Below are 12,538 nucleotides of genomic sequence, written 5' to 3' on the forward strand. Positions count from 1 at the left end.
GTATCTTGGTACAGACCATCTACTTCGACAACCTCTACTAGTGAGAACGGCTGGGTTTGAGAAGGACCTGCCCTCCCAAATCAACCTACGTCTCACCTCCTGGCACTATATAAGGCCCGATTCTGTCACTTCAACTTCATATTGTTTCAGACAACGGAACAATGCTCTTCTCCAGACTGAGGGACTGACCACCTCAAAACTTTAAGGGTGATGGACTGATTACATCGTCTTCAAGTTCTTCTGCTTCTATCAACTTTTCTGTACTCGACTGAAGAAGCCTACTGTGTAGGCGAAACGTTTCAAAATAAAGATACCTAACTGTTGCATATGTGTCTTACCTAACAACAGGAGGGAGGGGGTTGTGGTGGTGTAGGAGGGAGGGGGTTGTGGTGGTGTAGGAGGGAGGGGGTTGTGGTGGTGTAGGAGGGAGTTGTGGTGGTGTAGGAGGGAGGGGGTTGTGGTGGTGTAGGGGGGAGGGGGTTGTGGTGGTGTAGGAGGGAGGGGGTTGTGGTGGTGTAGGAGGGAGGGGGTTGTGGTGGTGTAGGAGGGAGTTGTGGTGGTGTAGGAGGGAGGGGGTTGTGGTGGTGTAGGAGGGAGGGGGTTGTGGTGGTGTAGGAGGGAGGGGGTTGTGGTGGTGCAGGAGGGAGGGGGTTGTGGTGGTGTAGGAGGGAGGGGGTTGTGGTGGTGTAGGAGGGAGGGGGTTGTGGTGGTGTAGGAGGGAGGGGGTTATGGTGGTGTAGGAGGGAGGGGGTTGTGGTGGTGTAGAAAGGAGGGGGTTGTGGTGGTGTAGGTGGGAGGGGGTTGTGGTGTAGGAGGGAGGGGGTTGTGGTGGTGTAGGAGGGAGGGGGTTTTGGTGTAGAAGGGAGGGGGTTGTGGTGGGGTAGGAGGGAGGGGGTTGTGGTGGTGTAGGAGGAAGGGGGTTGTGGTGGTGTAGGAGGGAGGGGGTTGTGGTGGTGTAGGAGGGAGGGGTGGTAGTGGTGTAGGGGACAAGATTGTGATTGTGTTGGGGAGGGGCGATGGTGAGAGAGGTGGTGGTGGTTGTGTTGGGGAGGGGTGGTGGTTTGAGAGGTGATGGTGGTTGTGTTGGGGAGGGGCGATGGTGAGAGAGGTGGTGGTGGTTGTGTTGGGGAGGGGTGGTGGTCGTGTACGGGGGTAGTTTAGGGGAGCGGGTGATGGTTGGGTTGTGAGGAGTAATGGTGAGGAGGGGTGGTGGGGGTTGTGTTGTGGAGGGGTTATGGTGGGGAGGAGATGATGGTGGGGGAAGGGTTATGGTGGGGAGGGGGTGATGGTGTAGGAAGGGTTATGGTGGGGAGGAGATGGTGGAGGAGGGGTTATAGTGGGGAGGGGGTGATGGTGGAGGAGGGGTGATGGTGGAGAGGGGTGATGGTGAGGGAAAGGTGATGGTGGGGAGGGGTGGTGGGAGAAGGGTGATGGTGGAGAGGGATAGTGGTTGTTGTGGTGGGGAGGGGTGGTTGTGGTGGGGAAGGGATGATGGTGGTTGTGGTGGGGGAGGGGTGGTGAAGAGGGGATGATGGGGAGGGGTTTTGGTGGGGGGGAAGGGTGGTAGTGGGGAGAGAAGGTGTACCTCCAACGCATTTCCTAGGATTTTAGATTTTCCCAACAATTATGATGATTGGAGTGAGGCACACACACACACACACACACACACACACACACACACACACACACACACACACACACACACACACACACACACACACACACACACACACACACCAGAAGGAGAGTGGTTGAGCACCTTGAACGGAACAAGCTTTAAACGACAACCAGCACGGATTCATGGAAGGCGAATCCTGTGTCAGAAACCTACAGGAATTTTATGACAAGGTAACGGAAGTAAGACACGAGAGAGAGGTGGGTTGATTTCATTTTCTTGGACTGCAGGAAGGCCTTCGACACAGTTTTTCACAAAAGATTAGTGCAGAAGCTACAGGAACAGGCGCGTATAACAGGAAGGGCACTGCAATGGATCAGAGAATACCTAACAGGGAGGCAACAACGAGTCATGGTACGTGAGGAGATGTCAGGGTGGGCACCTGTGACTGGGGGGGGGGGTCCCCACAGGGGTCAGTTCTAGGACCGGTGCTATTCTTGGTGTATGTGAATGACATGATGGAAGGGACAGACTCAGAAGTGTCCCTGTTTGCAGATGATGTGAAGTTAATGAGGACAATTAAATCGGATGAGGATCAGGCAGGACTTCAAAGAGACCTGGACAGGCTGGAACCTGGTCCAGCAACTGGCTCTTCGAATTTAACCCTGCCAAATGCAAAATCATGAAGATCGGGGAAGGGCAAAGAAGACCGCAGACAAAGTATAGGCTTAGGTGACCAAAGACTGCAAACCTCACCCAAGGAAAAGGATCTTGGAGTGAATATAATACCGAGCATGTCTCCTGAGGCGCACAACCAGATAACTGCTGCAGCATATGGGCGCCTGGCAAACCTGAGAATAGCGTTCCGATACCTTAGTAAGGAATCGTTCATGACTCTGTACACCGTGTACGTCAAAACGCTATTGGGGTATGCAGCACCAGTTTCGAATCCACACCTGGTCAAGCACGTCAAGAAATTATAGAAAGTGCAAAGGTTTGCAACAAGAATAGTTCCAGAGCTAAGGGTAATGTCCTACGAATAAAGGTTAAGGGAAATCGGCCTGACGACACTGGAGGACAGGAGGGTCAGGGATGACATGATAACGACATACAAAATACTGCGAGGAATTGACAAGGTGGACAGAGACAGGATGTTCCAGAGATGGGACACAGAAACAAGGGGTCATAATTGAAAGCTGAAGACTCAGATGAGTCAAAGAGATGTTAAGAAGTATTTCTTCAGTCATAGAGTTGTCAGGAAGTGGAATAGTCTGGCAAGTGAAGTAGTGGAGGCAGGAACCATACATAGTTTTAAGAAGAGGTATGATAAAGCTCATGGAGCAGGGAGAGAGTGGACCTAGTAGCGATCAGTGAAGAGGCGGGGCCAGGAGCTATGAATCGATCCCTCCAACCACATATAGGTGAGTACACACACACACACACACACAGGCCAGGAGCTGAGTCTCGACCCCTGCAACCACAATTAGGTGAGAACACACGCACAGCATGTCAGGGGCGCCACGAGTACACTAAGGGACAACACAGTTAGTGTCAGGGGCCCAGGACTGTTCAGTAGCCTCCCAGCATACATAAGGGGGGGGTTGAGCAACAGACCCTGGCTCTCTTCAAGAAGGAACTTGATAAATTCTTCAAATCAGTTGCTGATCAACAAATCTGTGATTAATATGATTGACTTCGTGCGACCTGTGGGGAATCAAACAAGAATTTTGTTGATTCCTGTTATTCATAAGTCTTGGGGGGTCTGTTAGAAGGGAGAGTGGGAGGCCTATAACATAGGCCTACCTGCCTTGGGGGGTTAGAAGGGAGAGTGGGAGGCCTATAACATAGGCCTACCTGCCTTGGGGGGTCTATTAGAAGGGAGAGTGGGAGGCCTATAACATAGGCCTACCTGCCTTGGGGGGTCTGTTAGAAGGGAGAGTGGGAGGCCTATAACATAGGCCTACCTGCCTGCCTAACCTACAATATCAACAGCCTTAATTTAATTGTCGAGTCTTAATAGTCTTCAAGTTAATCTTTATAAGTTGGTAGTTAAAGTTGTTCACTCACTGAATGGAGACAAATGGTTTTTAATACTTGACGTGCTGTTGGAGTGTGAGCAAAGTAACATTTATGAAGGGATTCAGGGAAACCAGCAGGCCGGACTTGAGTCCTGGAGATGGGAAGTACAGTGCCTGCACTCTGAAGGAGGGGTGTTAATGTTGCAGTTTAAAAACTGTAGTGTAAAGCACCCTTCTGGCAAGACAGTGATGGAGTGAATGATGGTGAAAGTTTTTCTTTTTCGGGCCACCCTGCCTTGGTGGGCCACCCTGCCTTGGTGGGCCACCCTGCCTTGGTGGGCCACCCTGCTTGGTGGGCCACCCTGTTTGGTGGGCCACCCTGCCTTGGTGGGCCACCCTGCCTTGGTGGGCCACCCTGCCTTGGTGGGCCACCCTGCTTGGTGGGCCACCCTGTTTGGTGGGCCACCCTGCCTTGGTGGGCCACACTGCCTTGGTGGGCCACCCTGCTTGGTGGGCCACCCTGTTTGGTGGGCCACCCTGCCTTGGTGGGCCACCCTGCCTTAGTGGGCCACCCTGCCTTGGTGGGCCACCCTGCTTGGTGGGCCACCCTGTTTGGTGGGCCACCCTGCCTTGGTGGGCCACCCTGCCTTAGTGGGCCACCCTGCCTTGGTGGGCCACCCTGCCTTGGTGGGCCACCCTGCCTTAGTGGGCCACCCTGCCTTGGTGGGCCACCCTGCCTTAGTGGGCCACCCTGCCTTGGTGGGCCACCCTGCTTGGTGGGCCACCCTGTTTGGTGGGCCACCCTGCCTTGGTGGGCCACCCTGCCTTGGTGGGCCACCCTGCCTTGGTGGGCCACCCTGCCTTGGTGGGCCACCCTGCTTGGTGGGCCACCCTGCTTGGTGGGCCACCTTGCCTTGGTGGGCCACCCTGCCTTGGTGGGCCACCCTGCTTGGTGGACCACCCTGCTTGGTGGGCCACCCTGCTTGGTGGGCCACCCTGCCTTGGTGGGCCACCCTGCTTGGTGGACCACCCTGCTTGGTGGGCCACCTTGCCTTGGTGGGCCACCCTGCTTGGTGGGCCACCCTGCTTGGTGGGCCACCCTGCTTGGTGGGCCACCCTGCTTGGTGGGCCACCTTGCCTTGGTGGGCCACCCTGCTTGGTGGGCCACCCTGCTTGGTGGGCCACCCTGCTTGGTGGGCCACCCTGCTTGGTGGGCCACCCTGCTTGGTGGGCCACCCTGCTTGGTGGGCCACCCTGCTTGGTGGGCCACCCTGCTTGGTGGGTCACCCTGCTTGGTGGGCCACCCTGCTTGGTGGGTCACCCTGCTTGGTGGGCCACCCTGCTTGGTGGGCCACCCTGCTTGGTGGGCCACCCTGCTTGGTGGGCCACCCTGCTTGGTGGGCCACCCTGCTTGGTGGGCCACCCTGCTTGGTGGGCCACCCTGCTTGGTGGGTCACCCTGCTTGGTGGGCCACCCTGCTTGGTGGGCCACCCTGCTTGGTGGGTCACCCTGCTTGGTGGGCCACCCTGCTTGGTGGGTCACCCTGCTTGGTGGGCCACCCTGCTTGGTGGGTCACCCTGCTTGGTGGGCCACCCTGCTTGGTGGGTCACCCTGCTTGGTGGGTCACCCTGCTTGGTGGGCCACCCTGCTTGGTGGGCCACCCTGCTTGGTGGGCCACCCTGCTTGGTGGGTCACCCTGCTTGGTGGGCCACCCTGCTTGGTGGGTCACCCTGCTTGGTGGGCCACCCTGCTTGGTGGGCCACCCTGCTTGGTGGGCCACCCTGCTTGGTGGGCCACCCTGCTTGGTGGGCCACCCTGCTTGGTGGGCCACCCTGCTTGGTGGGCCACCCTGCTTGGTGGGCCACCCTGCTTGGTGGGCCACCCTGCTTGGTGGGCCACCCTGCTTGGTGGGTCACCCTGCTTGGTGGGCCACCCTGCTTGGTGGGCCACCCTGCTTGGTGGGCCACCCTGCTTGGTGGGCCACCCTGCTTGGTGGGCCACCCTGCTTGGTGGGCCACCCTGCTTGGTGGGCCACCCTGCTTGGTGGGCCACCCTGCTTGGTGGGCCACCCTGCTTGGTGGGCCACCCTGCTTGGTGGGTCACCCTGCTTGGTGGGCCACCCTGCTTGGTGGGCCACCCTGCTTGGTGGGCCACCCTGCTTGGTGGGCCACCCTGCTTGGTGGGCCACCCTGCTTGGTGGGTCACCCTGCTTGGTGGGCCACCCTGCTTGGTGGGCCACCCTGCTTGGTGCGCCACCCTGCTTGGTGGGCCACCCTGCTTGGTGGGTCACCCTGCTTGGTGGGCCACCCTGCTTGGTGGGCCACCCTGTCACCCTGCTTGGTGGGCCACCCTGCTTGGTGGGCCACCCTGCTTGGTGGGCCACCCTGCTTGGTGGGCCACCCTGCTTGGTGGGCCACCCTGCTTGGTGGGCCACCCTGCTTGGTGGGCCACCCTGCTTGGTGGGCCACCCTGCCTTGGTGGGCCACCCTGCTTGGTGGGCCACCCTGCTTGGTGGGCCACCCTGCTTGGTGGGCCACCCTGCTTGGTGGGCCACCCTGCTTGGTGGGCCACCCTGCTTGGTGGGCCACCCTGCTTGGTGGGCCACCCTGCTTGGTGGGCCACCCTGCTTGGTGGGCCACCCTGCTTGGTGGGCCACCCTGCTTGGTGGGCCACCCTGCTTGGTGGGCCACCCTGCTTGGTGGGCCACCCTGCTTGGTGGGCCACCCTGCTTGGTGGGCCACCCTGCTTGGTGGGCCACCCTGCTTGGTGGGCCACCCTGCTTGGTGGGCCACCCTGCTTGGTGGGCCACCCTGCTTGGTGGGCCACCCTGCTTGGTGGGCCACCCTGCTTGGTGGGCCACCCTGCTTGGTGGGCCACCCTGCTTGGTGGGCCACCCTGCTTGGTGGGCCACCCTGCTTGGTGGGCCACCCTGCTTGGTGGGCCACCCTGCTTGGTGGGCCACCCTGCTTGGTGGGAATCAGCCAGTGTGTTAATAATAATTATAAAGTTTTTTAATATTTTGTACATGTTCACTTTGTACCACGAGGGAGGGGACAGTCTGTACCACGATGGAGGGGACAGTCTGTACCATGAGGGAGGGGACAGTCTGTACCACGATGGAGGGGACAGTCTGTACCACGATGGAGGGGACAGTCTGTACCACGAGGGAGGGGACAGTCTGTACCACGATGGAGGGGACAGTCTGTACCATGAGGGAGGGGACAGTCTGTACCACGATGGAGGGGACAGTCTGTACCACGATGGAGGGGACAGTCTGTACCACGAGGGAGGGGACAGTCTGTACCATGAGGGAGGGGACAGTCTGTACCACGATGGAGGGGACAGTCTGTACCATGAGGGAGGGGACAGTCTGTACCACGATGGAGGGGACAGTCTGTACCACGAGGGAGGGGACAGTCTGTACCACGAGGGAGGGGACAGTCTGTACCATGAGGGAGGGGACAGTCTGTACCACGATGGAGGGGACAGTCTGTACCATGAGGGAGGGGACAGTCTGTACCACGATGGAGGGGACAGTCTGTACCACGATGGAGGGGACAGTCTGTACCACGAGGGAGGGGACAGTCTGTACCATGAGGGAGGGGACAGTCTGTACCACGAGGGAGGGGACAGTCTGTACCATGAGGGAGGGGACAGTCTGTACCACGAGGGAGGGGACAGTCTGTACCATGAGGGAGGGGACAGTCTGTACCACGAGGGAGGGGACAGTCTGTACCACGAGGGAGGGGACAGCCTGTACCACGAGGGAGGGGACAGTCTGTACCACGAAGTAGTGGACAGCCTGTACCACGAGGGAGGGGACAGTCTGTACTACGAGGGAGGGGACAGCCTGTACCACGAGGGAGGGGACAGCCTGTACCACGAGGGAGGGGACAGTCTGTACCACGAAGTAGGGGACAGCCTGTACCACGAGGGAGGGGACAGTCTGTACCACGAGGTAGGGGACAGCCTGTACCATGAGGGAGGGGACAGCCTGTACCACGAGGGAGGGGACAGTCTGTACCACGAGGGAGGGGACAGTGTACCACGAGGGAGGGGACAGTGTACCACGAGGGATTGGACAGTGTACCACGGGGTAGAGGACAGTGTACCACGAGGGAGGGGACAGTGTACCACGAGGGAGGGGACAGTGTACCACGAGGGAGGGGACAGTCTGTACCACAAGGGAGGGGACAGTGTACCACGGGGTAGGGGACAGTGTACCACGAGGGAGGGGACAGTGTACCACGAGGGAGGGGACAGTGTACCACGAGGGAGGGGACAGTCTGTACCACGAGGGAGGGAACAGTGTACCACGGGGTAGGGGACAGTGTACCACGAGGGAGGGGACAGCGTACCACGGGGTAGGGGACGGTGTACCACGAGGGAGGGGACAGCCTGTACCACGAGGGAGGGGACAGCCTGTACCACGAGGGAGCTGACAGCCTGTACCACGAGGGAGGGGACAGCCTGTACCACGGGGTAGGGGACAGTGTACCACGAGGGAGGGAACAGTGTACAACGAGGGATTGGACAGTGTACCACGGGGTAGAGGACAGTGTACCACGAGGGAGGGGACAGTGTACCACGAGAGAGGGGACAGTCTGTACCACGAGGGAGGGGATTGCACCACGAGGTAGGGGACAGTGTACCACGAGGGAGGGGACAGTGTACCACGAGGGAGGGGACAGTGTACCACGAGGGATTGGACAGTGTACCACGGGGTAGAGGACAGTGTACCACGAGGGAGGGGACAGTGTACCACGAGGGAGGGAACAGTCTGTACCACGAGGGAGGGGACACTGTACCACGGGGTAGGGGACAGTGTACCACGAGGGAGGGGACAGTGTACCACGAGGGAGGGGACAGTCTGTACCACGAGGGAGGGAACAGTGTACCACGGGGTAGGGGACAGTGTACCACGAGGGAGGGGACAGCCTGTACCACGAGGGATGGGGCAGCCTGTACCACGAGGGAGGGGACAGTCTGTACCACGAGGGAGGGGACAGTCTGTACCACGAGGGAGGGGACAGCCTGTACCACGAGGGAGGGGACAGTCTGTACCACGAAGTAGGGGACAGCCTGTACCACGAAGGAGGGGACAGTCTGTACTACGAGGGAGGGGACAGTATGTACCACAAGGGAGGGGACAGTCTGTACCTCGAGGTAGGGGACAGCCTGTACCACGAGGGAGGGGACAACCTGTACCACGAGGGAGGGGACAATCTGTACCACGAGGGAGGGGACAGCCTGTACCACGAGGGAGGGGACAGCCTGTACCACGAGGGAGCTGACAGCCTGTACCACGAGGGAGGGGACAGCCTGTACCACGGGGTAGGGGACAGTGTATCACGAGGGAGGGGACAGTGTACCACGAGGGAGGGGACAGTGTACCACGAGGGATTGGACAGTGTACCACGGGGTAGATGACAGTGTACTACGAGGGAGGAGACAGTGTACCACGAGAGAGGGGACAATGTACCACGAGGGAGGGGACAGTGTACCACGAGGGAGGGAACAGTGTACCACGGGGTAGGGGACAGTGTACCACGAGGGAGGGGACAGCCTGTACCACGAGGGAGAGGACAGCCTGTACCACGAGGGAGCTGACAGCCTGTACCACGAGGGAGGGGACAGTCTGTACTACGAGGGAGGGGACAGTCTGTACTACGAGGGAGGGGACAGTCTGTACCACGAGGTAGGGGACAGCCTGTACCATGAGGGAGGGGACAGCCTGTACCACGAGGGAGGGGACAGTGTACCACGAGGGATTGGACAGTGTACCACGGGGTAGAGGACAGTGTACCACGAGGGAGGGGACAGTGTACCACGAGGGAGGGGACAGTGTACCACGAGGGAGGGGACAGTCTGTACCACGAGGGAGGGGACAGTGTACCACGGGGTAGGGGACAGTGTACCACGAGGGAGGGGACAGTGTACCACGAGGGAGGGGACAGTCTGTACCACGAGGGAGGGAACAGTGTACCACGAGGTAGGGGACAGTGTACCACGAGGGAGCTGACAGCCTGTACCACGAGGGAGGGGACAGCCTGTACCACGGGGTAGGGGACAGTGTACCACGAGGGAGGGGACAGTGTACCACGAGGGAGGGGACAGTGTACCTCGAGGGATTGGACAGTGTACCACGGGGTAGAGGACAGTGTACCACGAGGGAGGGGACAGTGTACCACGAGGGAGGGGACAGTGTACCACGAGGGAGGGAACAGTCTGTACCACGAGGGAGGGGATTGCACCACGGGGTAGGGGACAGTGTACCACGAGGGAGGGGACAGTGTACCACGAGGGAGGGGACAGTGTACCACGAGGGAGGGGACAGTCTGTACCACGAGGGAGGGGATTGCACCACGGGGTAGGGGACAGTGTACCACGAGGGAGGGGACAGTGTACCACGAGGGATTGGACAGTGTACCACGGGGTAGAGGACAGTGTACCACGAGGGAGGGGACAGTGTACCACGAGGGAGGGGACAGTCTGTACCACGAGGGAGGGGACACTGTACCACGGGGTAGGGACAGTGTACCACGAGGGAGGGGACAGTCTACCACGAGGGAGGGGACAGTGTACCACGAGGGAGGGGACAGTCTGTACCACGAGGGAGGGAACAGTGTACCACGGGGTAGGGGACAGTGTACCACGAGGGAGGAGACAGCCTGTACCACGAGGGAGGGGACAGTCTGTACCACGAGGGAGGGGACAGTCTGTACCACGAGGGAGGGGACAGTCTGTATCACGAGGGAGGGGACAGCCTGTACCACGAGGGAGGGGACAGCCTGTACCACGAGGGAGGGGACAGTCTGTACCACGAAGTAGGGAACAGCCTGTACCACGAGGGAGGGGACAGTCTGTACTACGAGGGAGGGGACAGCCTGTACCACGAGGGAGGGGACAGCCTGTACCACGAGGGAGGGGACAGTCTGTACCACGAAGTAGGGGACAGTCTGTACCACGAGGGAGGGGACAGTCTGTACTACGAGGGAGGGGACAGTTTGTACCACGAGGGAGGGGACAGTCTGTACCTCGAGGTAGGGGACAGCCTGTACCACGAGGGAGGGGACAACCTGTACTACGAGGGAGGGGACAATCTGTACCACGAGGGAGGGGACAGCCTGTACCACGAGGGAGAGGACAGCCTGTACCACGAGGGAGCTGACAGCCTGTACTGCGAGGGAGGGGACAGCCTGTACCACGGCGTAGGGGACAGTGTATCACGAGGGAGGGGACAGTGTACCACCAGGGAGGGGACAGTGTACCACGAGGGAGGGGACAGTGTACCACGGGGGAGGCGACAGTGTACCACGGGGGAGGGGACAGTGTACCACGGGGGAGGGGACAGTGTACCACCAGGGAGGGGACAGTGTACCACCAGGGAGGGGACAGTGTACCACGGGGGAGGGGACAGTGTACCACCAGGGAGGGGACAGTGTACCACGGGGGAGGGGACAGTGTACCACCAGGGAGGGGACAGTGTACCACCTGGGAGGGGACAGTGTACCACGGGGGAGGGGACAGTGTACCACGAGGGAGGGGACAGTGTACCACCAGGGAGGGGACAGTGTACCACGGCGTAGGGGACAGTGTACCACGGGGGAGGGGACAGTGTACCACCAGGGAGGGGACAGTGTACCACGGCGTAGGGGACAGTGTATCACGAGGGAGGGGACAGTGTACCACCAGGGAGGGGACAGTGTACCACGAGGGAGGGGACAGTGTACCACCAGGGAGGGGACAGTGTACCACGGGGGAGGGGACAGTGTACCACGGGGGAGGGGACAGTGTACCACGAGGGAGGGGACACTACACCAGGACATACAAACTACTATTCCCTACATAAATATTCTGTGGTGTCCAGGGATGGGATGGCAGGTTTTTGGATTGGATTCAACTAATGACGTGATTGAATAATAATTAATAGTCAACACGTACAGCCCTATTCTAGACACGGCCAGCCGTAACAACCTGGTTGATCAACAGAAGGCCTGGTCTGGGACCGGGCCGCGGGGGCGTTGACCCCTGAAATCATGCAGACATAGGTAGATCGTCTGATAGAACACAGACAACACCTGCAAACACTAAGATTGTTCTCTCCGGAAGGGAGAGACTATTCTCCCTATAAGAGAGAGAGAGAGAGAGAGAGAGAGAGAGAGAGAGAGAGAGAAACATTGAAGACCAGGGAACAACATGGTTACTAACAACGTAGATGAGTACATAGTATTGACTGTGTTGTGATGACTGTTGTGGTGACTGTGTTATGATGACGGCAGTGTTGTGGTGATGACTGTTGTGATGACTGTTGTGGTGAGTGTTGTGGTGACTGTTGTGGTGACTGTTATGGTGACGGCAGTGTTGTGGTGATGACTGTTGTGATGACTGTTGTGGTGAGTGTTGTGGTGACTGTTGTGGTGACTGTTATGGTGACGGCAGTGTTGTGGTGATGACTGTTGTGATGACTGTTGTGGTGAGTGTTGTGGTGACTGTTGTGGTGACTGTTATGGTGACGGCAGTGTTGTGGTGATGACTGTTGTGATGACTATTGTGGTGACTGTGTTGTAGTAATTGAGTTGTGGTGACTGTGTTTTGATGACTGACGCATGTTACGCGTTACACTGACGCATGTTACGCGTTGTCAGCAGGAATTAATTTCTTTGTTGTTACGCTGAACCTTACGTAAGTGGCCCCCCTCCCCTCCCCTCCCCTCCCTCCCTCCCTCCCTCCCCTCCCCTCCCTCCCTCAAGGAGTGAAAGTTGTTCCAGGGAGGCAGGGAGGGAAGGTAGGAGGGAGGGAAGGAAGGAAGGAGGGAAGGTAGGAGGGAGGGAGGGAGGGAGGGAGGCAGGGAGCGAAGGAAGGAGGGAGGGACAATGTTCCTTCTCCAGGACAATGATCTTGG

At 59.1% G+C, this 12,538-nt stretch overlaps 1 protein-coding gene across 1 annotated transcript in view; it reads left to right on the forward strand.

The window, feature by feature from the left end:
- The window catches only part of LOC128694985 (nuclear hormone receptor FTZ-F1), a 189,069-nt gene that overhangs the window by 135,344 nt on the left and 41,187 nt on the right, over positions 1–12,538 (forward strand). The gene's annotated exons all lie outside the window — the stretch shown is intronic.

This window comes from Cherax quadricarinatus, chromosome 14 (assembly GCF_038502225.1).
Source record: "Cherax quadricarinatus isolate ZL_2023a chromosome 14, ASM3850222v1, whole genome shotgun sequence".
Taxonomy (NCBI): domain Eukaryota; kingdom Metazoa; phylum Arthropoda; class Malacostraca; order Decapoda; family Parastacidae; genus Cherax; species Cherax quadricarinatus.